At 48.8% G+C, this 23,619-nt stretch overlaps 1 protein-coding gene across 2 annotated transcripts in view; it reads right to left on the bottom strand.

The window, feature by feature from the left end:
• The window catches only part of frem1a (Fras1 related extracellular matrix 1a), a 765,391-nt gene extending 742,091 nt beyond the window's left edge, over positions 1-23,300 (bottom strand). For both annotated transcript variants that reach the window (XM_072517132.1, XM_072517134.1), the window contains exon 1: positions 23,229-23,300. The gene's annotated coding sequence lies outside the window, so the exon portion shown is untranslated. The remainder of the gene's footprint in view (positions 1-23,228) is intronic.
• Positions 23,301-23,619: the final 319 nt, after the last annotated feature.

Genomic DNA, 23,619 nt, shown 5'->3' with positions numbered 1-23,619 from the left:
GAGGCACTGAAATACGAAGAGGAACCTGGGGAGAACCGTCATAGAACATTACAGCGTAGTACAGGCCCTTCGGCCCGCGATGTTGCGCCAACCTGTGAAACCACTCTAAAGCCCATCTACACTATTCCCTTATTGTCCATATGTCTATCCAATGACCATTTGAATGTCCTTAGTGTTGGCGAGTCCACTACTGTTGCAGGCAGGGCATTCCACGCATCTTCACAGTCTGCACCCATCCTGCCAAGGAAAGCGGGAGCATATCCCACCTTTTAAACTCTCCCTCCATCTGCTCCACCAGCCGGGTTAAGATGAGCCTGTGCAGGGCATCCCAGTTCCTGGCCACTTGTATCCCCAAGTACCGAAAGCTCCTCTCCACTATCCTGAGCGGAAGCTCCCTCAGTCTCTCCTCCTGGCCCCTTCCGTGGACCACGAACAGCTCACACTTCCCCACGTTCAACTTATACCCCGAGAACCTCCCGAAGTCCCCCAGGATCCGCATGACCTCCCCTATCCCCTCTAACAGGTCCGAAATATACAACAGCAGGTCATCCACATAGAGGGAGACCCGGTGCTCCTCCCCTCCACGCACCAGCCCCCACCAATCCCCTGAAGCCCTGAGGGCAATGGCCAACGGCTCAATTGCCAGGGCAAACAGCAACGGGCACAGGGGACACCCCTGTCTCGTCCCCCGGTGCAGCCAGGTGGTAGAAGTTTCAGTCGGGGAGCATTTCGGGAACAGTGACCACAATTCAGTAAGTTTTAAAGTGCTGGTGGACAAGGATAAGAGTGGTCCTAGGATGAATGTGCTAAATTGGAGGAAGGCTAATTATAACAATATTAGGCGGGAACTGAAGAACCTAGACTTGGGGCGGATGTTTGAGGGCAAATCAACATCTGACATGTGGGAGGCTTTCAAGTGTCAGTTGAAAGGAATTCAGGACTGGCATGTTCCTGTGAGGAAGAAGGATTAATACGGCAATTTTCGGGAACCTTGGATAATGAGAGATATTGTAGGCCTCGTCAAAAAGAAAAAGGAGGCATTTTTTAGGGCTAAAAGGCTGGGAACAGACAAAGCCTGTGTGGAATATAAGGAAAGTAGGAAGGAACTTAAGCAAGGAGTCAGGAGGGCTAGAAAGGGTCACGAAAAGTCATTGGCAAATAGGGTTAAGGAAAATCCCAAGGCTTTTTACACGTACATAAAAAGCAAGAGGGTAGCCAGGGAAAGGGTTGGCCCACTGAAGGATAGGCAAGGGAATCTATGTGTGGAGCCAGAGGAAATGGGCGAGGTAATAAATGAATACTTTGTATCAGTATTCACCAAAGAGAAGGAAGTGATAGATGTTGAGTCTGGAGAAGGGTGTGTAGATAACGTGGGTCACATTGAGATCCAAAAAGACGAGGTGTTGGGCATCTTAAAAAAGATTAAGGTAGATAAGTTCCCAGGGCCTGATGGGATCTACCCCAGAATACTGAAGGAGGCTGGAGACAAAATTGCTGAGGCCTTGACAGAAATCTTTGGATCCTCACTGTCTTCAGGGGATGTCCCAGAGGACTGGAGAATAAGAAGGGGTAGCAAGGATAATCCCGGGAACTACAGGCCGGTGAGCCTTACTTCAGTGGTAGGGAAATTACTGGAGAGAATTCTTCGAGACAGGATCTACTCCCATTTGGAAGCAAATGGACGTATTAGCGAGAGGCAGCATGGTTTTGTGAAGGGGAGGTCGTGTCTCACTAACTTGATAGAGTTTTTCGAGGAGATCAAAAAGATGAGTGATGCAGGTAGGGCAGTGGATGTTGTATATATGGACTTCAGTAAGGCCTTTGACAAGGTCCCTCATGGTAGACTAGTACAAAAGGTGAAGTCACACGGGATCAGGGGTGAGCTGGCAAGGCGGATACAGAACTGGCTAGGTCATAGAAGGCAGAGAGTAGCAATGGAAGGATGCTTTTCTAATTGGAGGGCTGTGACCAGTGGTGCTCCACAGGGATCAGTGCTGGGACCTTTGCTGTTTGTAGTATATATAAATGATTTGGAGGAAAATGTAACTGGTCTGATCAGCAAGTTTGCAGACGACACAAAGGTTGGTGGAATTGCGGATAGCGATGAGGACTGTCAGAGGATACAGCAGGATTTAGATTGTTTGGAGACTTGGGTGGAGAGAAGGCAGATGGAGTTTAATCCGGACAAATGTGAGGTAATGCATTTTGGAAGGTCTAATGCAGGTAGGGAATATACAGTGAATGGTAGAACCCTCAAGAGTATTGAAAGTCAGAGAGATCTAGGAGTACAGGTCCACAGGTCACTGAAAGGGGCAACACAGGTGGAGAAGGTAGTCAAGAAGGCATACGGCATGCTTGCCTTCATTGGCCGTAATAAGAGTACAAGAGCCTCATTTAGTATAAGAATTGGCAAGTCATGTTGCAGCTGTATAGAAGCTTAGTTAGGCCACACTTGGAGTATAGTGTTCAATTCTGGTCGCCACACTACCAGAAGGATGTGGAGGCTTTAGAGAGGGTGCAGAAGAGATTTACCAGAATGTTGCCTGGTATGGAGGGCATTAGCTATGAGGAGCGGTTGAATAAACTCGGTTTGTTCTCACTGGAACGAAGGAGGTTGAGGGGCGACCTGATAGAGGTCTACAAAATTATGAGGGGCATAGACAGAGTGGATAGTGTTGCTCTTTTTAGCCTTAGTTAATTCGCTCTGATTATGTCACCTTTGCTCACGAGTCGCCAGGTATCTTTCTGATACCCCCACGTGGTTCAAGCTCAAGTTATGATTAATAAGTCAGCACACCGCTTAGTAAGATTGAAATTAACGGTCATTTATTATATACAACAAGTAATGTTTACACAATAATCCTACTATCTATATAGAAACCTATCACTACTGGCCAATACTTAACTTTAGGAAGAGCCCACCAGGTCAGGGAAACGAATGGCTTATCGAATCGGATCTGGCCCGCGGGATTCAAAAGGCTGATACAGGTCGATGGCTAGGAGTCTTTATCGGATAGCGATCGCTGGATTCAAGCTTACAGTTGCTGGTTGATGTTCTTGCGAAGGTCTCGAGCAGGCGAAGAAGGGAGAGAGATAGAGATCTGAACTTGGCCCCTCACTTTATAGGGCCCAGGGGCTTCCCACCTCTCGGGGCAGCCCTTGACCCTGAGTCCCAAGTGATTGGACTTGTTCCCAATCATTGGGTTCGATACGTCCAATTGCGAGGCGATTCCCCGATCGGGGGGAGGTCGTTCACCTGCCTTTGTTTCGGCCACTGCAGGCGCCGACAGGTCTGGCCCGGTATTCAATTGCTGATATGTTGCAATTGTTCCCGGGGATAGCCGATTAAACTGCAGATGTCTGGGTTGATGGGCTGCTAGTAGTCCTGAGTATCGATCTGGGCCGACTTCCCCAGAGCCGAATATGATATTTTGCCTGCAGCTGTCCGTTTGTGTCCTGTTGCCTGCTTTTCCCATCAGCCTTTTCGGTTAGCCATTTTAAATCGGGTTTTGGCCAAATTAATAGAGAATCAGCCATTTTAGGTGGCTCCAATAGTCAGAGGCTTTTCCCCGGGGTAGAGGGGTCAATTACTAGGGGTCATAGGTTTAAAGTGAGAGGGGCAAGGTTTAGAGTAGATGTACGAGGCAAGTTTTTTTACACAGAGGGTAGTGGGTGCCTGGAACTCGCTACCGGAAGAGGTGGTGGAAGCAGGGACGATAGTGACATTTAAGGGGCATCTTGAAAAATACATGAATAGGATGGGAATAGAGGCATACGGACCCAGGATGTGTAGAAGATTGTAGTTTAGTCGGGCAGCATGGTCGGCACGGGCTTGGAGGGCAGAAGGGCCTGTTCCTGTGCTGTACATTTCTTTGTTCTTTGTTCTTTGTTCTATTCCGACCTTAGCCGGTTTGTGGACACACTTGCTACAGGGGCCTGATACAGCAGCTTGACCCACCCTATAAATCCCTCCCCAAATCCAAACCTGCCTAGCGCCTCCCACAGATACTCCCACTCCACCCTGTCAAAGGCCTTCTCCGCGTCCATCGCAGCCAACACCTCCACCTCCCCTCCCTCCGAGGGCATCATGATAATATTCAGGAGCCTCCTCACGTTCGCGTTCAGCTGCGTGCCCTTAACAAACCCCGTCTGGACCTCCCCAATCACTCCCGGGACACAGTCCTCTATTTTGGTGGCCAGTATTTTTGCCAAAAGCTTGGCATCCACGTTCAGGAGCGATATCGGCCTGTAGGACCCACACTGAAGCGGATCCTTCTCCTTCTTCAGGATAAGCGAGATCAATGCGTGCGACATTGTCGGAGGGAGGATCGCTTTCTCCTTTGCCTCATTGAAGGTTCTCATCAGGAGCGAGCTCCGAGAACTTCTTATAAAATTCTACGGGGAGGCCGTCCGGGCCCGGGGCCTTGCCCGTCTGCATGCCTGCCAGCCCCCTGACTACCTCCTCCAACCCAATCGGGGGCCCCAGTCTCTGCATCCGCTCTGCTTCCACCCTTGGGAACCTCAACCGGTCCATGAACCGCCTCATCCCTTCCCCCTCCCCGAGGGGTTCCGACTCGCATAACCTTCCGTAGAACTCCCTGAAGACTTCATTAACCCTCTCTGGGCTCAGCACATTGTTGCCTTTCCTATCCTGTACTCCCTCAATCTCTCTGGCCGCCTCCCTCCTACGCAGCTGGTGCGCCAGCATCCTACTCGCCTTCTCCCCATACTCATAAACTGCCCCCTTCGCTTTCCTCAGTTGCGCCTCCGCCTTCCCCGTGGACAGCAAGTCAAACTCCGCCTGTAATTTCCGGCGCTCGTTCAACAGGCCTCTCTGGGGCCTCCGCGTACCTCCTATCTACCCTGAGTATCTCTCCCACCAGTCTCTCCCTCTCCGCCCTCTCCTTCTTCTCTCTATGGGACCTAGTGGAGATTAACTCTCTCCTAATGACCGCCTTCAGAGCCTCCCAAACCACTGCCACCGTCACCTCTCCTGTGTAATTCGCTCCCACATAACTCTCAATATTCCTCCTTATCCACCCGCACACCTCTTCATCCGCCAGCAGCCCCACATCCAGTCGCTGACCCCGTTCCGCCCCCAGTCGCAGGTCCACCCAGTGCAGGGCATGGTCCGAGATCGCAATGGCCGAGTATTCTACCCCCTCCACCCTCGGGATTAACGCCCGACTCAACACAAAGAAGTCTATTCGCGAATAGACTTGATGGACATGGGAGAAAAAGGAAAACTCCTTCGTCCTTGGCCACGTAAACCTCCAGGGGTCCACTCCCCCCATCTGGCCCATGACCTCCCACAAGGCCCTGGCCGCCGCTGGCCTCTTTCCCGTTCTGGACTTGGAATGCTCCAAGCTCGGATCCAAGACCGTATTAAAGTCCCCTCCCATAATCAGGTGCCTTATCTCCAAGTCCGGGATCCTACCCAACATGCGCCTCATAAAGTCCGCATCGTACGAGTTCAGGGCATATACATTCACGAACACCACCCAGGCCCCCTGCAGCTTGCCATTCACCATTATATACCTGCCCCCCTTGTCCGCCACGATGCTCCCTGCCTCAAACGGCACTCGTTTACTGACCAAAATAGCCACTCCTCTGGTCTTTGAGTCTAACCCCGAGTGAAACACCGGTCCCATCCATCCTTTCCGTAGCCTCGTCTGGTCCGCAAGCTTTAAGTGCGTCTCTTGCAACATGGCCACGTCCGCCTTCAAATGCGAGAACACGCGGGACCGCTTGACCGGCCCATTCAGGCCCCTCACGTTCCACGTGATCAGCCTGGTTGGGGGGTTATCCATCCCCCCATCCCACCGACTAGCCATCTCCCTTTTTCGGCCTCCCTCCTCCAGCTCTCCCCGCGGCGGCCCCCCTGCCCGATCCATACCCCCCCCACCCCCACCAAGCATCCGCTTCGCTCTGGTTCCCCCCCCCGCCCCCCCATTGTGCTTCCGTGAGTCAGCTCACTCATGCTGAACCCGGCCGCTCCCGCCTCTATATACCAACCCTAAACTTGTTGCCTCCTTCGGTCCACCCTACCCACTCTCCCCTGCAGGGTAGAGGGGCAAGCGCCATCTGGGACCTCCCCGTGCGCCGGACAACCCGTCCCGGACGTTTCCCGCCCCCTAGCACCGAACACCTGGAAAAAAAAACACCTGGAAAACAAACAAAACAAACAACAAAACCCCCAACCAAACAAGGGCAGACATGCCCATAAACCTTTGCTTTACCCGCCGTCCTCCCCTCGGTCCCTCCCCACCCGCACATTTCACCCCCATACAACAGTCCCTTAGTTCAGGTTCAGCTTCTCCTGCCTGATGAACGACCACGCCTCGTCTGGGGTATCAAAATAGTGGTGCCTGTCCTGGTATGTTACCCACAGTCTCGCCGGGTACAGGAGCCCAAACTTCACCCCTTTACCGTGGAGGACCGCCTTCGCCCGGTTAAAACCTACAGCCTCCCCGCCAGCTCAGCTCCCAGATCCTGGTAAATTCGGATCTCGCCATTCTCCCACTTACTGCTCCGCTCTTTCTTCGCCCGCCGCAGGACTCGCTCCCGGTCTGCCAAGCGCTGAAACCGTATCACCATCGCCCTCGGTGGCTCGTTTACCCTCGGCTTTCCGGCGAGAACCCTGTGCGCCCCATCCAGCTCCAAGGGCCGTGGGAAGGCCCCCGCGCCCATCAGCGTGCCCAGCACTGTGGCCACGTATGTGCTCACGTCCGCCCCCTCCGCTCCTTCAGGAAGGCCCAGGATCCGCAGATTGTGGCTCTGAGACCTGCACTCAAGGTCATCCAGCCTCTCCTGCCACTTCTTATGGAGCGCCTCGTGCGCCTCCACTTTCACCGCCAGGCCCAGGATCTCGTCCTCATTCTCCGCCACCTTCCTCCTCACCTCCTTGATCTCCTTCTCCTGCGCCTTCTGGGTCACCACAATTCTTTCCATGTAGGCCAGCATCTCTGTTTTCAGCTCCATGAAGCAGTTTTTAAGGAGCTCCTGCTGTTCTCTGGCCTACTGGGCCCACACCTCCCCATCTTTTCCGGCCGCCATTTTGTCCTCCCGGACTTTCTCGACCTTCTTCCCCGGGTTCGCGCGTCTGCCGGCTCCACTCCTGGTCCTCTCCATGCACCAGCGGGGGGAGGCTCTCCCACGTCTGTTCCCACGCCTGTCCCTCCTGTTAATTGCCGCTGCCGCTCCTTTTAGCAGCCCGAAACACCGATCCCGGCTGGAGCTGCTGTTCGCATGACCTAGCAGGTCATGGCCGCTACCGGATCTTGATCTTGTTTCTATTACCTTCTCTTTTCTTTTCTTTTCTTTTTCGCGAACACCTGTAAATATACGATGTGCGAAAAACCCAATAAATAAATCATTTACAAAAAAAAGAAAATACAGCAGGTCATGGATAGGTTGGAGACTTGGGCAGAGAAATCGCAAATGGAATTTAATCCAGACAAATGTGAGGTAATGCATTTTGGTAGCTCTAGCATAGAGGGGAAATATACAGTAAATGGCAAAACTTAGGAATATAGAAAGTCAGAGAGATCTGGGCATGCAAGTCCACAGATCTTTGAAAGTGCCAACACAAGTGGACAAGGTAGTCAAGAAAGCAGACGGAATGCTTGCCTTCATTGGATGGCCATGATGTGGAGATGCCGGCGTTGGACTGGGGTGAGCACAGTAAGAAGTCTGACAACACCAGGTTAAAGTCCAACAGGTTTGTTTCGATGTCACTAGCTTTCGGAGCGCAGCTCCTTCCTCAGCTGAATGAAGAAGTATGTTCCAGAAACATATATATCGACAGATTCAAAGATGCCAGACAATGCTTGGAATGCGAGCATTAGCAGGTGATTAAATCTTTACAGATCCAGAGATGGGGTAACCCCAGGTTAAAGAGGTGTGAATTGTATCAAGCCAGGACAGTTGGTAGGATTTCGCAGGCCAGATGGTGGGGGATGAATGTAATGCGACATGAATCCCAGGTCCCGGTTGAGGCCGCACTCATGTGTGCGGAACTTGGCTATAATCTTCTGCTTGGCGATTCTGCGGTGTCGCGCGTCCTGAAGGCCGCCTTGGAGAACGCTTACCCGGAGATCAGAGGCTGAATGCCCTTGACTGCTGAAGTGTTCCCCGACTGGAAGGGAACATTCCTGCCTGGTGATTAGAACATAGAACATAGAACGATACAGCGCAGTACAGGCCCTTCAGCCCACGATGTTGCACCGAAACAAAAGCCATCTAACCTACACTATGCCATTATCATCCATATGCTTATCCAATAAACTTTTAAATGCCCTCAATGTTGGCGAGTTCACTACTGTTGCAGGTAGGGCATTCCACGGCCTCGCCACTCTTTGCATAAAGAACCTACCTCTGACCTCTGTCCTATATCTATTACCCCTCAGTTTAAAGCTATGTCCCCTCATGCCAGCCATTTCCATCCGCGGGAGAAGGCTCTCACTGCCCACCCTATCTAACCCCCTGATCATTTTGTATGCCTCTATTAAGTCTCCTCTTCTTCTTCTCTCCAACAAAAACAACCTCAAGTCCATCAGCCTTTCCTCATAAGATTTTCCCTCCATACCAGGCAACATCCTGGTAAATCTCCTCTGCACCCGCTCCAAAGCCTCCACGTCCTTCCTATAATGCGGTGACCAGAACTGTACACAGTTCACTGTACGATTGTCGCGCGATGTCCGTTCATTTGTTGTCGCAGCATCTGCGTGGTCTCGCCAATGTACCACACTTCGGGACATCCTTTCCTGCAGCGTATGAGGTAGACAACGTTGGCCGAGTCGCACGAGTATGTACCGTGTACCTGGTGGGTGGTGTTCTCACGTGTAATGGTGGTATCCATGTTGATGATCTGGCACGTCTTGCAGAGATTGCCATGGCAGGTTTGTGTGGTGTCGTGGTCACTGTTCTGAAGACTGGGTAGTTTGCTGCAAACAATGGTTTGTTTGAGGTTGCGCGGTTGTTTGAAGGCAAGTAGTGGTGGTGTGGGGATGACCTTGGCAAGATGTTCATCTTCATCAATGACGTGTTGAAGGCTGTGAAGAAGATGTCGTAGTTTCTCCACTCCGGGAAAGTACTGCACGACGAAGGGTATTCTGTCGGTTGTGTCCCATATTTGTATTCTGAGGAGGTCGGTGCGGTGTTTTGCTGTGGCGCGCTGTGAACTGTCGATCGATGAGTCGAGAGCCATATCCCGTTCGTACGAGGGCATCTTTCAACGTCTGTAGATGTCTGTTACGCTCCTCCGCGTCTGAGCAGATCCTGTGTATACGGAGAGCTTGTCCATAGGGAATGGCTTCTTTAATGTGTTTAGGGTAGAAGCTGGAGAAGTGAAGCATCGTGAGGTTATCCGTGGGTTCGCAGTAAAGCAAAGTGCTGAGGTGACTGTCCTTGATGGAGACGAGTGTGTCCAAGAATGCAACTGATTTTGGCGACTAGTCCATGGTGAGTCTGATGGTTGGATGGAACTTATTGATGTCATCGTGTAGTCGTTTCAGTGATTCTTCGCCGTGGGTCCAAAGGAAATAAATGTCATCGATGTATCTGGTGTATAACATCGGTTGAAGGTTCTGTGCGGTGAGTAGGTCTTGTTCAAACTTGTGCATGAAGATGTTGGTGTATTGGGGAGCGAATTTGGTCCCCATGGCTGTTCCATGCGTCTGGATGAAGAACTTGTTGTCAAAGGTGAAGACGTTGTGATCCAGAATGAAGCGGATGAGTTGCAGAATTGTGTCTGGAGATTGGCAGTTGTCGGTGTTGAGTACTGAGGCTGTTGCAGCAATGCCGTCATCATGGGGGATGCTGGTGTAGAGTGCCGAGACGTCCATTGTGACGAGGAATGTTCCTGGTTCAACTGGTCCATGAGTGCTGAGTTTCTGTAGGAAGTCCGTCGTGTTGCGACAGAAGCTGGGCGTACCTTGTACGATGGGTTTCAAGATGCCCTCGATGTAGCCAGAGAGGTTCTTATACAGGGTCCCATTGCCTTAAACGATAGGACGGCTTGGTGTGTTGGCCTTGTGTATTTTCAGGAGGCAGTAGAGATCTCCAATGCGGGGAGTAAGTGGGATGAGAGCACGTAGGGTGCTCTGAAGATCTGGATCCAAGGTCTTGATCAGTCTGTTAAGTTGGCGGATGTGTTCCTTGGTCGGATCTGCGGGTAACTGTCTGTAGTGTTCTTGGTTGTTCAGTTGTCGGTATACTTCTTTGCAGTAGTCCGTTTTGTTCAGTATGACAGTGGCCCCTCCTTTGTCTGCTGGTTTGATGACGATGCTGCGGTTGGTCTTGAGAGTGCGGATGGCATTGCGGTATGCTTGGGTGACGTTCGGGGTTGTCTTGTGAATGCGACTGATGAATCTGGCATTGACGCGACTCCTGACAGCTTGAGCATACATGTCGAGTCTAGGGCAGCGGCCTTCCGGAGGGTCCAATTCGACTCTTTCCTCTTCGGTTGCCGCACCGCAGATCTCTTGGTCTGCTGTTCCGGTTCATTGGTAGTCTGCTTGGGTTCGCTGTTGGTCTCTTGGGGTCTGTGGAAGAATTCCCGGAGCCTCATTCACCTGATGAATTCCTCCGTGTCTGCTGCGAGACTGATGGGGTCCATTTTGGTGGTGGTGCAGAAATTGAGCCCTCTGCTCAGGACTTCGATTTAGTCTGGTTGAAGGGTGTAGTCTGACAAGTTACCAATAGATTTCCCTGTATTGTTTTCTACCGTGGTACCGGGGGTGGCTTGGTTGCTGCTGGTGGTGATGCCGAGTTTCTCAAGCTTCCTGTTCTTGGTTTGCATATAGGTGGCAGAGTATTGTTGTCTCATCTGTTTGGCGGTGTTCCGCAGCTGGTCTGCCGCGTCCTGAGCGCAGGTTGAGAATATGGCCTCTATCTTGGTTTCCAGGTTGCGTCGTCTGCTGTAGAGCTGGTGTACGAGGTGATTGAGGAGTGTGAGAGAGGTGCGACGGCAGAATCTCTCAGCGTAGTATGTGTTGTAGGTCGACTTGAGTGGGTTTGTGATCTGTAGCCCTTTCGGGATCTTGTCTGCTTTCTTGCATCTTTGTAGAAACTTAATGTCAGTGTCTATATGCGCGATCTTCCTGGAGATCCTCTCCACTTTGAGCAGGCAGTTTGCGGTGTCGATGGTAGCTATGATGTGGAGATGCTGGTGTTGGACTGGGGTGAGCACAGTAAGAAGTCTTACAACACTAGGTTAAAGTCCAACAGGTTTGTTTCAATGTCACTAGCTTTCGGAGCGCTGCTCCTTCCTCAGGTGAATGAAGAGTTATGTTCCAGAAACATATATATATATATATAGACAGATTCAAAGATGCCAGACAATGCTTGGAATGCGAGCATTAGCAGGTGATTAAATCTTTACAGATCCAGAGATGGGGTAACCCCAGGTTAAAGAGGTGTGAATTGTGTCAAGCCAGGACAGTTGGTAGGATTTCACAGGCCAGATAGTGGGGAATGAATGTAATGCGACATGAATCCCAGGTCCCGGTTGAGGCAGCACTCATGTGTGCGGAACTTGGCTTCTGCTCGGCGAATTGGATGGGGCATCGAGTATAAAAACTGGCAAGTCATGCTACAGTTGTATAGAACCTTGGTAAGGCCGCACTTGGAATATTGCGCACAATTTTGGTCACCACATTACCAGAAAGATGTGGAGGCTTTGGAGAGGGTTCAAAGGAGGTTTACCAGGATGTTGCCTGGTCTGGAGGGTGTTAGCTATGTGGACAGGCTAAATAGACTTGGACTGTTTTCATTAGAAAGATGGAGATTGAGGGGTGACCTGATAAAGTTCTACAAGATTATGAGGGACATAGACCGAGTGGATGGGCAGGCGCTCTTTCCCAGGGTGGAGGGGTCAGTCACCAGGGGGCATAGGTTTAAGATCCGTGGGGCAAGGTTTAGAGGAGATGTGCGAGGCAGGATTTTTACGCAGAGGGTGGTGAGTGCCTGCAACACGTTGCCAGGGGAGGTTGTGGAAGCAGATACATTAACGCCTTTCAAAAGGCATCTTGACAAACACATGGATAGGATGGGTTTAGAGGGATACATCACAAGGAAGTGCTGAGGATTTTGGCCAAGGTTGGCACCATGACCGGTACAGGCTTGGAGGGCCAAAGAGCCTGTTCCTGTGCTGTATTGTTCTTTGTTCTTTGTTCTCTACACTGTCCACCACTCGGCCAATTTCTGTGTCATCTGCAAATTTCCCAATCATGGTCCCCACGTTCACGTCCAAATCGTTAATGTATAATACAAACTGTCCCAACACCAAGCCCTGTCAAACAACTTTCCAATTGCAAGGACAGCCATTGACCATTACCGTTTGTTTCCTGTTACTAAGCCAAATTTTTATCCAGTTTGCACATTACCTGTAGCCCACAGGCTTTCAATTTCTTGACCAATCTGCCATGTAGGACTTTGTCAAACGCCTTGCAAAAATCCATGTACCCCACATCTACTGCACTACCTTCACCAACCCTTCTTGTCACTTCCTCAAAGAATTCAATCAAATTTCTGAGGCAAGATCTTCCTTTAACTAATTCATGCTGCCTATCCCTGGCCTTTCGATGTGACAGTTAATCCTATCTCTCAGGATTGATTCTACTGATTTGCCCACCACTGGCGTAAAACTAACTGGACTATAATTGTTCGGCATCGATCCCTTTTTAAACAATGGTACCACATTTACATTTCTCCACTCCTCCGGTACCTCCCCTGTGTCTAATGCGGATTGGGAAATCATCCTCCGAGCATCTGTTACTTCCTCCCTGACCTCCTTCAGTAGTTTCAGAAACAATCCATCTAGCCCTGGTGACTTATCAACTTTTAAGGATTTCAATCTTTCAAGTACTTCCTCTCTCTTTATGATCCCATCCAGTATCTCACAGTGTTCTTCCTGGATTATTATATCTGCATCAGCCATTGTAAACACAGAGACAAAATATTCATTTGAAATCCTTCCCAAAGCCTCTGCATCTACACCCAAGTTCCCATCTTCATCTCTGATAGGTCCCACTTTTTCATGAACTAACCTTTTACCATTAATATACTGGTAAAACATTTTTGGGTTTTAGAACATAGAACAGTACAGCACAGAACAGGCCCTTCGGCCCTTGATGTTGTACCGAGCATTGTCCGAAACCAAGATCAAGCTATCCCACTCCCTGTCATTCTGGTGTGCTCCATGTGCCTATCCAATAACCGCTTGAAAGTTCCGAAAGTGTCCGACTCCACTATTACAGCAGGCAGTCCATTCCACACCCTAACCACTCTCTGAGTAAAGAGCCTACCTCGCATATCCCTCCTGTATCTCCCACCCTGAATCTTATAGTTATGCCCCCTTGTAACAGCCACATCCACCCGAGGAAATAGCCTCTGAATATCCCCCTCATCATCTTATAAACCTCTATTAAGTTGCCTCTCATCCTCCTCCGCTCCAAAGAGAAAAGCCCTAGCTCCCTCAGCCTTTCCTCATAAGACCTATCCTGCAAACCAGGCAGCATCCTGGTAAATCTCCTTTGCACGCTTTTCAATGCTTCCACATCTTTCCTATAATGAGGTGACCAGAACTGCACACAATACTCCAAATGTGGTCTCACCAGGGTCATGTATATTTGCAGCATAACCCCGCTACTCTTAAACTCAAACCCCCTGTTAATAAACGCTAACACACTATAGGCCTTCTTCACGGCTCTATCCCTGAGTGGCAACCGTGAGAGATCTGTGGACATGAACCCCAAGATCTCTCTGTTCCTCCACATTCCTCAGAATGCAACACGTTGCCAGGGGAGGTTGTGGAAGCAGATACATTAACGCCTTTCAAAAGGCATCTTGACAAACACATGGATAGGATGGGTTTAGAGGGATACATCACAAGGAAGTGCTGAGGATTTTGGCCAAGGTTGGCACCATGACCGGTACAGGCTTGGAGGGCCAAAGAGCCTGTTCCTGTGCTGTATTGTTCTTTGTTCTTTGTTCTCTACACTGTCCACCACTCGGCCAATTTCTGTGTCATCTGCAAATTTCCCAATCATGGTCCCCACGTTCACGTCCAAATCGTTAATGTATAATACAAACTGTCCCAACACCAAGCCCTGTCAAACAACTTTCCAATTGCAAGGACAGCCATTGACCATTACCGTTTGTTTCCTGTTACTAAGCCAAATTTTTATCCAGTTTGCACATTACCTGTAGCCCACAGGCTTTCAATTTCTTGACCAATCTGCCATGTAGGACTTTGTCAAACGCCTTGCAAAAATCCATGTACCCCACATCTACTGCACTACCTTCACCAACCCTTCTTGTCACTTCCTCAAAGAATTCAATCAAATTTCTGAGGCAAGATCTTCCTTTAACTAATTCATGCTGCCTATCCCTGGCCTTTCGATGTGACAGTTAATCCTATCTCTCAGGATTGATTCTACTGATTTGCCCACCACTGGCGTAAAACTAACTGGACTATAATTGTTCGGCATCGATCCCTTTTTAAACAATGGTACCACATTTACATTTCTCCACTCCTCCGGTACCTCCCCTGTGTCTAATGCGGATTGGGAAATCATCCTCCGAGCATCTGTTACTTCCTCCCTGACCTCCTTCAGTAGTTTCAGAAACAATCCATCTAGCCCTGGTGACTTATCAACTTTTAAGGATTTCAATCTTTCAAGTACTTCCTCTCTCTTTATGATCCCATCCAGTATCTCACAGTGTTCTTCCTGGATTATTATATCTGCATCAGCCATTGTAAACACAGAGACAAAATATTCATTTGAAATCCTTCCCAAAGCCTCTGCATCTACACCCAAGTTCCCATCTTCATCTCTGATAGGTCCCACTTTTTCATGAACTAACCTTTTACCATTAATATACTGGTAAAACATTTTTGGGTTTTAGAACATAGAACAGTACAGCACAGAACAGGCCCTTCGGCCCTTGATGTTGTACCGAGCATTGTCCGAAACCAAGATCAAGCTATCCCACTCCCTGTCATTCTGGTGTGCTCCATGTGCCTATCCAATAACCGCTTGAAAGTTCCGAAAGTGTCCGACTCCACTATTACAGCAGGCAGTCCATTCCACACCCTAACCACTCTCTGAGTAAAGAGCCTACCTCGCATATCCCTCCTGTATCTCCCACCCTGAATCTTATAGTTATGCCCCCTTGTAACAGCCACATCCACCCGAGGAAATAGCCTCTGAATATCCCCCTCATCATCTTATAAACCTCTATTAAGTTGCCTCTCATCCTCCTCCGCTCCAAAGAGAAAAGCCCTAGCTCCCTCAGCCTTTCCTCATAAGACCTATCCTGCAAACCAGGCAGCATCCTGGTAAATCTCCTTTGCACGCTTTTCAATGCTTCCACATCTTTCCTATAATGAGGTGACCAGAACTGCACACAATACTCCAAATGTGGTCTCACCAGGGTCATGTATATTTGCAGCATAACCCCGCTACTCTTAAACTCAAACCCCCTGTTAATAAACGCTAACACACTATAGGCCTTCTTCACGGCTCTATCCCTGAGTGGCAACCGTGAGAGATCTGTGGACATGAACCCCAAGATCTCTCTGTTCCTCCACATTCCTCAGAATCCTGCCGTTGGCCCTGTAATCCACGTTCAAATTTTTTCTACCAAAATGAATCACCTCGCACTGATCAGGGTTAAACTCCATCTGCCATTTTTTGGCCCAGCTCTGCATCCGATCAATGTCTCTTTGCAGCCTACAACAGCCCTCCACCTCGTCCACTACTCCACCAATCTTGGTGTCATCAGCAAATTTACTGACCCACCCTTCAGCCCCCTCCTCCAAGTCATTGATAAAAATCACAAATAGCAGAGGACCCAGCACTGATCCCTGTGGTACACCGCTGGTAACTGGTCTCCAGTCTGAAAATGTTCCATCCACCACCACCCTCTGTCTTTTATGTGATAACCAGTTACTTATCCAATTGGCCAAATTTCCCTCTATCCCACACCTCCTTACCTTCTTCATGAGCCGACCATGGGGAACCTTATCAAACGCCTTACTAAAATCCATGTATACGACATCAAGTGCTCTACCTTCATCGACACAATTAGTTACCTCCTCAAAGAATTCAATCAAATTTGTGAGGCAAGACTTACCCTTCACAAATCCATTTTGACTATCCTGGATTAAGCTGCATCTTATCAAAAGGACATCAATCCTATCCTTCAGGACCATTTCCATTAACTTACCGACCACCAAAGTAAGACTAACTGGCCTATAATTACCAGGGTCATTCCTATTCACTTTCTTGAACAACATTCGCCACTCTCCAGTCCTCTGGCAGAATCCCCGTGGACAGTGAGGACCCAACGATCAAAGCCAAAGGCATTGCAATCTCATCCCTTGCATCCCAAAGAATCCTTGGATATATCATCTGGCCCAGGGGACTTGTCGTCCCTCAGGTTTTTCAAAATTGCTAATACTTCCTTCCTCAGAACATCTACCTCCTCCAGCCTACCCACCTGTATCACTCTCATCCTCAAAAACATGGCCCCTCTCCTTGGTGAACACCGAAGAAAAGTATTCATTCAACACCTATTTCTCCTGACTTCATGCACAAGTTCCCACTACTGTCCTTGAACGGCCCTACCCTCACCCTGGTCATTCTTTTATTTCTCACATAAGAGTGAAAAGCCTTGGGGTTTTCCTTGATCCGACCCGCCAAATACTTCTCATGCCCCCTCCTCGCTCTATTAAGCCATTTTTTTTGCTCATTCCTTGCTACCTTGTAACCCTCAAGAAACCCAACTGAACTTTGTTTTCTCATCCTTACATACTCTTCCTTTTTCCTCTTGATGAGACATTCAACCTCTTTTGTGAACCATGGTTCTCTCACACGGCCATTTCTTCCCTGCCTGACAGGGACATACCTGTCAAGGACACGCAGTATTTGTTCCTTGAACAAGCTCCACTTTTCATTTGTGCCTTTCCCCGACAGTTTCTGTTCCCATCTTATGCTCCCTAATACTTGCCTTATCGCATCATAATTACCCCTCCCCCAATTATAAACCTTGCCCTGCAGTATGGCCCTATCCCTCTGAATTGTAATAGTGAAATACACCGAATTGTGGTCACTATCTCCAAAGTGCTCTCCCACAAACAAATCTAACACTTGGCCCGGTTCATTACCTAGTACCAAATCCAATGTGTCGGCCTCTTGTCGGCCTATCCACATATTGTGTCAGGAAACCCTCCTGCACACACTGTACAAAAACTGCCCCATCCGAACTGTTCGACCTATAGAGGTTCCAATCAATATTTGGAAAGTTAAAGTCACCCATGACAATTACCCTGGGACCTCCACACCTATCCATAATCTGTTTTGCAATTTCTTCCTCCACATCTCTATTACTATTTGGGGGCCTATAGAAAACTCCTAACAATGTGACCGCTCCTTTCTATTTCTAACTTCGGCCCATATTACCTCAGTAGGCAGATCCCCTTCGAACTGCCTTTCTGCAGCCGTTAAACTATCCTTGATTAACAATACTACTCCGCCACCTCTTTTACGACCTTCCCTACTTTTACTGAAACCCGGACTTCCAACAACCATTCGTGTCCCTGTTCTAACCATGTCTCCGCAATGGCCACTACATCATAGTCCCAAGTACCAATCCACGCTCCAAGTTCACCTACCTTATTCCGGATGCTCCTTGCATTGAAGTAGACACACTTCAACACACCTTTCTGCCTGCCGGTACACTCCTGAGACCTTGATACTCTCATGAGTACCTCACTACTCTCAACACTGGCTTCTGGAACACAGCTCCTTTTCCCAACCCCCTGACAAATTTCTTTAACTTTACTTGCTGATCTTTTTTCATGCCCTCTTTTTGTCTTCCTTATTTCCTTTCTGACTTTGTCCCTGCCCTTCTTATACTCATCTCGGCTATGTGCAGTGCTTAGTTCTTTGTGCCTATCATACACTTTATTTTTCTGTTTGATCTCCCCCTGTATTTTTCTAGACAATCGCGGGGGTCTAGATTTTGCAGTACCACACTTATTTTTGGTACTTTTTACATTTAGGATCTCTCCTTTTCGTGTTTCCCACTAGTTTTCCACTGATTTAACCTCTATCAATGCTGGCCAGTCCACCTCAGCCAAGACTCTTCACATTTCGACAGAATTGCCTTCCCTCTGTTCAAAATTTTTACTCCTGCTTTTACCTCTGTCCTTTTTCATGGGAATACTGAATCTAACTGCATTTTGATCACTATCCCCAATACGGTCGCCAACTGGCTCTTCACCTACTTGCCCTTCTTTGTTCCCCAAGATAGATCTAGACTTGCATCTACTCTCATTGGGTTTGTCACTAATTGGTTGGAAACGCTTTCCTGGACAGACTGAATGATTTTTTTCTCCCTCAGTTCCCCTTATAGTGTTTGATTCCCAATTGATATTGGAATAGTTAAAGTCTCATACTATTATTGCCTTCTTGTTCTTGCAAGCGTAAATTTGCCTACATCTTTGCTCTTCTATCTCCCTTTCACAATTTGGGGGATCTATAGTATACTCCCAGTAGTATTTCTAAGTTAAACCCATAAAGCTATGTTTGTTGACTCGTTAATATATCATCACTTCTCACAACCGGAATTGATTCTTTAACCATTTGTACTACTCCCCCTCCTTTTTTATCTCTCCCTCTTGTCCTGTCTGAAAACTCTATAACTAGGGACATTGAGCTGTCAATTTTGTTCTTCCTTTAGCCAGGTTTCCATTTTAAAAAAATGTATTTTTACTACAAACATGTATCAAAACAGGTTACTGCTAATAAACGCCCCGGGAAACATACTTCCCAACAATCAATTATACAGTCTGTACAGATTTTTCCCCTTTTTCAAACTAGACCCCTGACAAGATTCTTTCTCCATCCTAACCCACTCTACCCCTTCTCCTTCTCACCACCACACCTTGTCCACATTCGCCACCCAATAATAATGAAGCAAGTTCGGCAACGCCAACCCCCCTTGCTGCCTCTGCCTCTTTAGCAAAGGCGTCCCCACCCTCGGCACCTTCCCCGTCCATTCAAAGTCAGAATTGATCGTGTCCACTTTCCGAAAAAATGCCTTTGGTATAAAGATCAGGAGAGCTTGAAAGATAAACAAGAACCTCGGCAGAATATTCATTTTCACCACTTAGACCCTCCCTGCCAACGTTAAGTACAGTGTACCCCATCTCTTAAGATCCTCCCTGGCCTCCTCCACCAGCTTTGTTAAGTTCCGCTTATGGAGCCCCGTCAATTCCCTTGCTACCTGAATCCCCAAATACCTAAACCTATCCTCCCTAAATTAGCGCGCTGTGCCAGCTCATTCAACGGGAATACATCGTTTTTCCTACATTCAGCTTGTATTCCGAGAACCCTCCAAACCTCCCTCGCAGGCCCATAATCCTTCCAATACTCTTCAAAGGATCCGAAACAGGTGATCGGCATAGAGTGACACCCAATGCTCCCTCTGTCCCCTCATAATCCCCCGCCACTCCGCCGACCACCTGAGAACCTTCGCCAATGGCTCTGTGGCCAGCGCAAACAGCAGCGGTAACAGTGGGCACCCCTGCCTCGTACCCCTGTGTAAGTCAAAGCTTCCTGAGCTCATATCATTTGTCCTCACCCTCGCCTTTGGTGCCACATACAGAAACCGCACCCATTCCACAGATCTCGGCCCAAATCCAAACCTTCTCAAACCTCGAACAAGTACCCCCACTTCACGCGATCAAATGCCTACTCCGCGTCCATGGACACCACCACCTCCGGTACCAGAGCCCCCGACGGAATCATTACCACATTCAACAGTCTCACGAGCTGTCTACCCTTCACAAAGCCTATTTGATCTTCTGCAATCAACCCCGGGACACACTCTTCCATCCTCCCCGCCAACAAATTAGCCAATACTTTCACATCCGTGTTCAATAGTGATATGGGCCTATACGACTCAAGTTTTCCATCTGACCCTATCATTTCCCCTTGCTGGACGCATTTAAAACTTTGCTTCTCCTGTAATTCCAAGTCTATCACTACATCTTCTATATCATTAGCTAATGTTATATCTGCGTTTTCCTGATTTGAATTTGACCCATCTGATCCTACTGTCATGTGAGAGTACCTTTAAGAAATGGGTGTTTATAAATGGGTGTGTATATAAATATCTGCAGTGAGAGTACCTTTAAGAAATGGGTGTTTATTACTGCAGTGATGTCAGAGAGTGGATGGAGCTGGCCTGTCTGTCAGCTTTTTACTTTCGCTTTAGGCTTTTTGCTGCAGGGTGGGTCTGGTTTCATTTTAGTTTTGGAGAAGCTGAAATCACAGTAGGATATGTATGATTCCAAACATTTAGACAGTTACATGGACAGGGTGGGTATAGAAGGATATGGGCCAAATGCGAGCAAGTGGGACTAGCTTAGTGATAGAAACTGGGCTGAAGGGACTATTTCCATGCTGTAAACATCTATCTATGACTCTGCAAGCTTATGAATGTTCATTTGGGATTTTTGAAATGGTAACGGCTCTCAATCGTGAATTTAAACCTGATCTTTGTGTTGAAAGGGCCTTTTGTCTTCTGAATGTTGCTTGGCAATTTATTAAGGATTACTTAGTGTTGTATTCTTTGGGGGTTGTATTTGAATTGATAGTTGCTAAGATGTTCACGGTATGTTTTAAAAAAGTTAACTTGAGTTCATAAAATAAACATTGTTTTGCTTTAAAAAAATACTTTTCCATTTCTGCTGTACCACACCTGTCGAGTGGGCTGTGTGCTCCCCATACCACAATCTAGTAAAAGTTGCGGATCAGGTGAACTCCATGATACACTTTGGGGTTCTCTGAACCCTGGTCCATAACACTACTCCTGGGATCCCATCCTCCTGCTCCAACAGACCTAGAAAACCCCCAGAAAGACATTGGTCAGCTCTGTCTGGGTGCAACCCGTCCTGTTTGTGCAGGTCCCACCTGCCCCAGAATGGGTCCCAGTGCCTCAACAATCTGAATCCTTCTCAGATATCCCATCTCTCCAGCCCTCTTGCGTTGTAAATGTCAATGAGTCTATCAATCCTGCTTTTTCATTGGCTGCATGCAATACCATGGAGCTCAATATTCTTGCTGATTATATTTTGGAGGGCTGTGGGGGAAAGGAAGAATCTTGCGACTAGCTGAATAGCTCTTACTAAGAGATGACATGGAGTTCATGGAGTGAATGGCTGCCTTCTGGGCTGTAATCATTCTGTGATTCTATGATTCACAGCATTTTCATACTGCCTCTTACTCAACTATGACTTGAGCATTCCTGAAAAAAGAGACATGCTGTTGAAACTTTTCATCTTACACTTATCAGGTCAGACAGCTCTTGTAACAATAATTTATACTGCATGAGAAAGGGGTGCTGATTGGTTGACAAGCAGACTGATTGTTTCAGGTGTCGCCATGGATAAGACTCCAAGGAAATGTTGTCCCCCATGGTACTGTTTAATTTAGGGTTTGCCAATCTATTGCAGCCAAGGAATTCTTTTAACCTCCCAAGAAAACTGAAGGAACCCCTGAGAAACATTATTGTGTTGATGAGAAAATCCACAAAGAAAGTATTGTTTTCACACAATGGGTACAACATACAAAAATATGGCCGGGATTCTCCACGCCAGAGACTAGGTGCTGACACCGGGACTGAATCGGTGGTGTTCTACGACCACAGAAACGGCGCCGGTCCCAGAGCAATTCAGGATCCGTTAATGGGCACCACAAGGAACTTGTGCAATTCCAATGCAAAACGTCGTCCGAGTTGCCGAAGTCGGTACCAGCACTCGAGAGGCTGACAAGCTGCAGCTGCATATAAGCACTCCACTCCCCACACACACTCATCCAAGCCAAGAAGATGGCATCTCATTTCACCGATGCAAAGCTTGAGACCCTGCTGGATGCCGTGGAGGAGAGGCAAGGCACCCTGTGCCCGGGGTGAGAAGGAGCTGCCACTTGCCGCCGTACACTGGGCCTGGATGCAGATGGTAGAGGCCGTAAGCTCCGTGGGCAACACCATCTGGACTGACCAGCAGTTCCATGAAAAGCTGCACAACCTCCTCAGGGTGGCCACGGTAAATGGCACTGTGCCCCTGGTACCAACCCCCTTCCCACATACCCGTACCCCATCCCTCACCCAGAGGGTGACCAATCCCCACCCGCCGACAGTCTGCTCGCATCTACACAGCACCACAAGGCAACACCCATACTGCCCTCCATGGCCGGGTGCCCTGCACACACAGGCCATTAGCTGTCCACCCCTTTTGCAGCCCACGTCTGACTGCCTTGCACTGTGCATTTTCTGTCCCCCCACCCATCAGAGAAGGTGGTGCACAACCGCAGAGAGCTGGAGCAGATGGCACGGTCACCACCATGGTGCGACTGAAGTTGAACCTGATCGGCAGGCCTGGAAGCGGGCAGCTGCCAAGGTGGACGGCGGCATCGGGGAACCAAGTGAGCCTACGCTGAGTTGCGGTGTCCCAATGGCACACGTGGCACCACCCCACATCACTGCCCCATCCCCAAACCACCTACTGACCCCCCAACCCAATATCCCACCACCTCCTCACTCCACACTGGGGCAGCACAGTAGCACAGTGGTTAGCACAGTGACTTCACAGGTCCAGAGTCCCAGGTTCGCTTCCCGGCTTGGGTCAATGTCCGTGTGGAGTCTGCACGTTCTTCCCGTGTCTGCGTGGGTTTCCTTCGGGTGCTCTAGTTTCCTCCCACAGTCCAAAGATGCACAGGTTAGGTGGATTGGCCATGACAAATAGCCCTTAGTGTCCAAAAAGGTTAGGTGGGGTAACTGGATTATGGGGATAGGGTGGAGGCATGGGCTTAAGTAGGGCGCTCTTTTCAAGGGCCGGTGCAGACTCAATGGGCCGAATGGCCTCCTTATGCACTGTAAATTCTATGATTCTATGATACCCGGCCACCACCCCACCCGCGATCCAATCATGCCTTATGTCTTGTGTCCTGCAGGATCACCTAGCGACAAGGCGGGCCCTTCTGGTGCCCCCCACCTCCAGCCACAACCCAAAGGCACATTGAGCGATGACTCAGGACCAGACAACAACGTGAACCCAAACGCCAGTCCGCGACATCCTGGAGCACCTCCAGGGACGACACCAACTTTCCATCACCGCTATCTCCCACACCCTCTAACATCTCAGAGACACTTACCTTGATTGGGCATTTTAGTGAAGAGACTCCTGGGACACTATATGGTGCACTGCACACACCCCCATCAGGTACATCAGGTCGAAGTAGGAACCCCTGTTAAGTAATGGGTGAAGACACATTCCAATTAGTTGTCTCATTTATGTTAAGTATCCAATAATTGACATTGATATGTAAAGGGGCTTCAGGTGGCCTTTGTGTCAGGTGATGTGATGTTAGAGACTTATGCAGAGTCTGTTAAAGTAAAATAAAGATGTTTGTGAAACGGAGCAGAACCTTTTGACTCTTTATTCAACAGCAGCTAAACGTCTGACAAATGGTAGCAGAGGATGGTTGCTGTGCAAACGTGAAGGGTTTTAAGATACAACTTTTCCAGACCAAACCAAGGAGTGAG

This window comes from Scyliorhinus torazame, chromosome 9, assembly GCF_047496885.1.
Source record: "Scyliorhinus torazame isolate Kashiwa2021f chromosome 9, sScyTor2.1, whole genome shotgun sequence".
Lineage (NCBI taxonomy): Eukaryota > Metazoa > Chordata > Chondrichthyes > Carcharhiniformes > Scyliorhinidae > Scyliorhinus > Scyliorhinus torazame.
The sequence above is the reverse complement of the archived record's forward strand: the minus strand, read 5'-3'. Positions and strand labels throughout refer to the sequence as shown.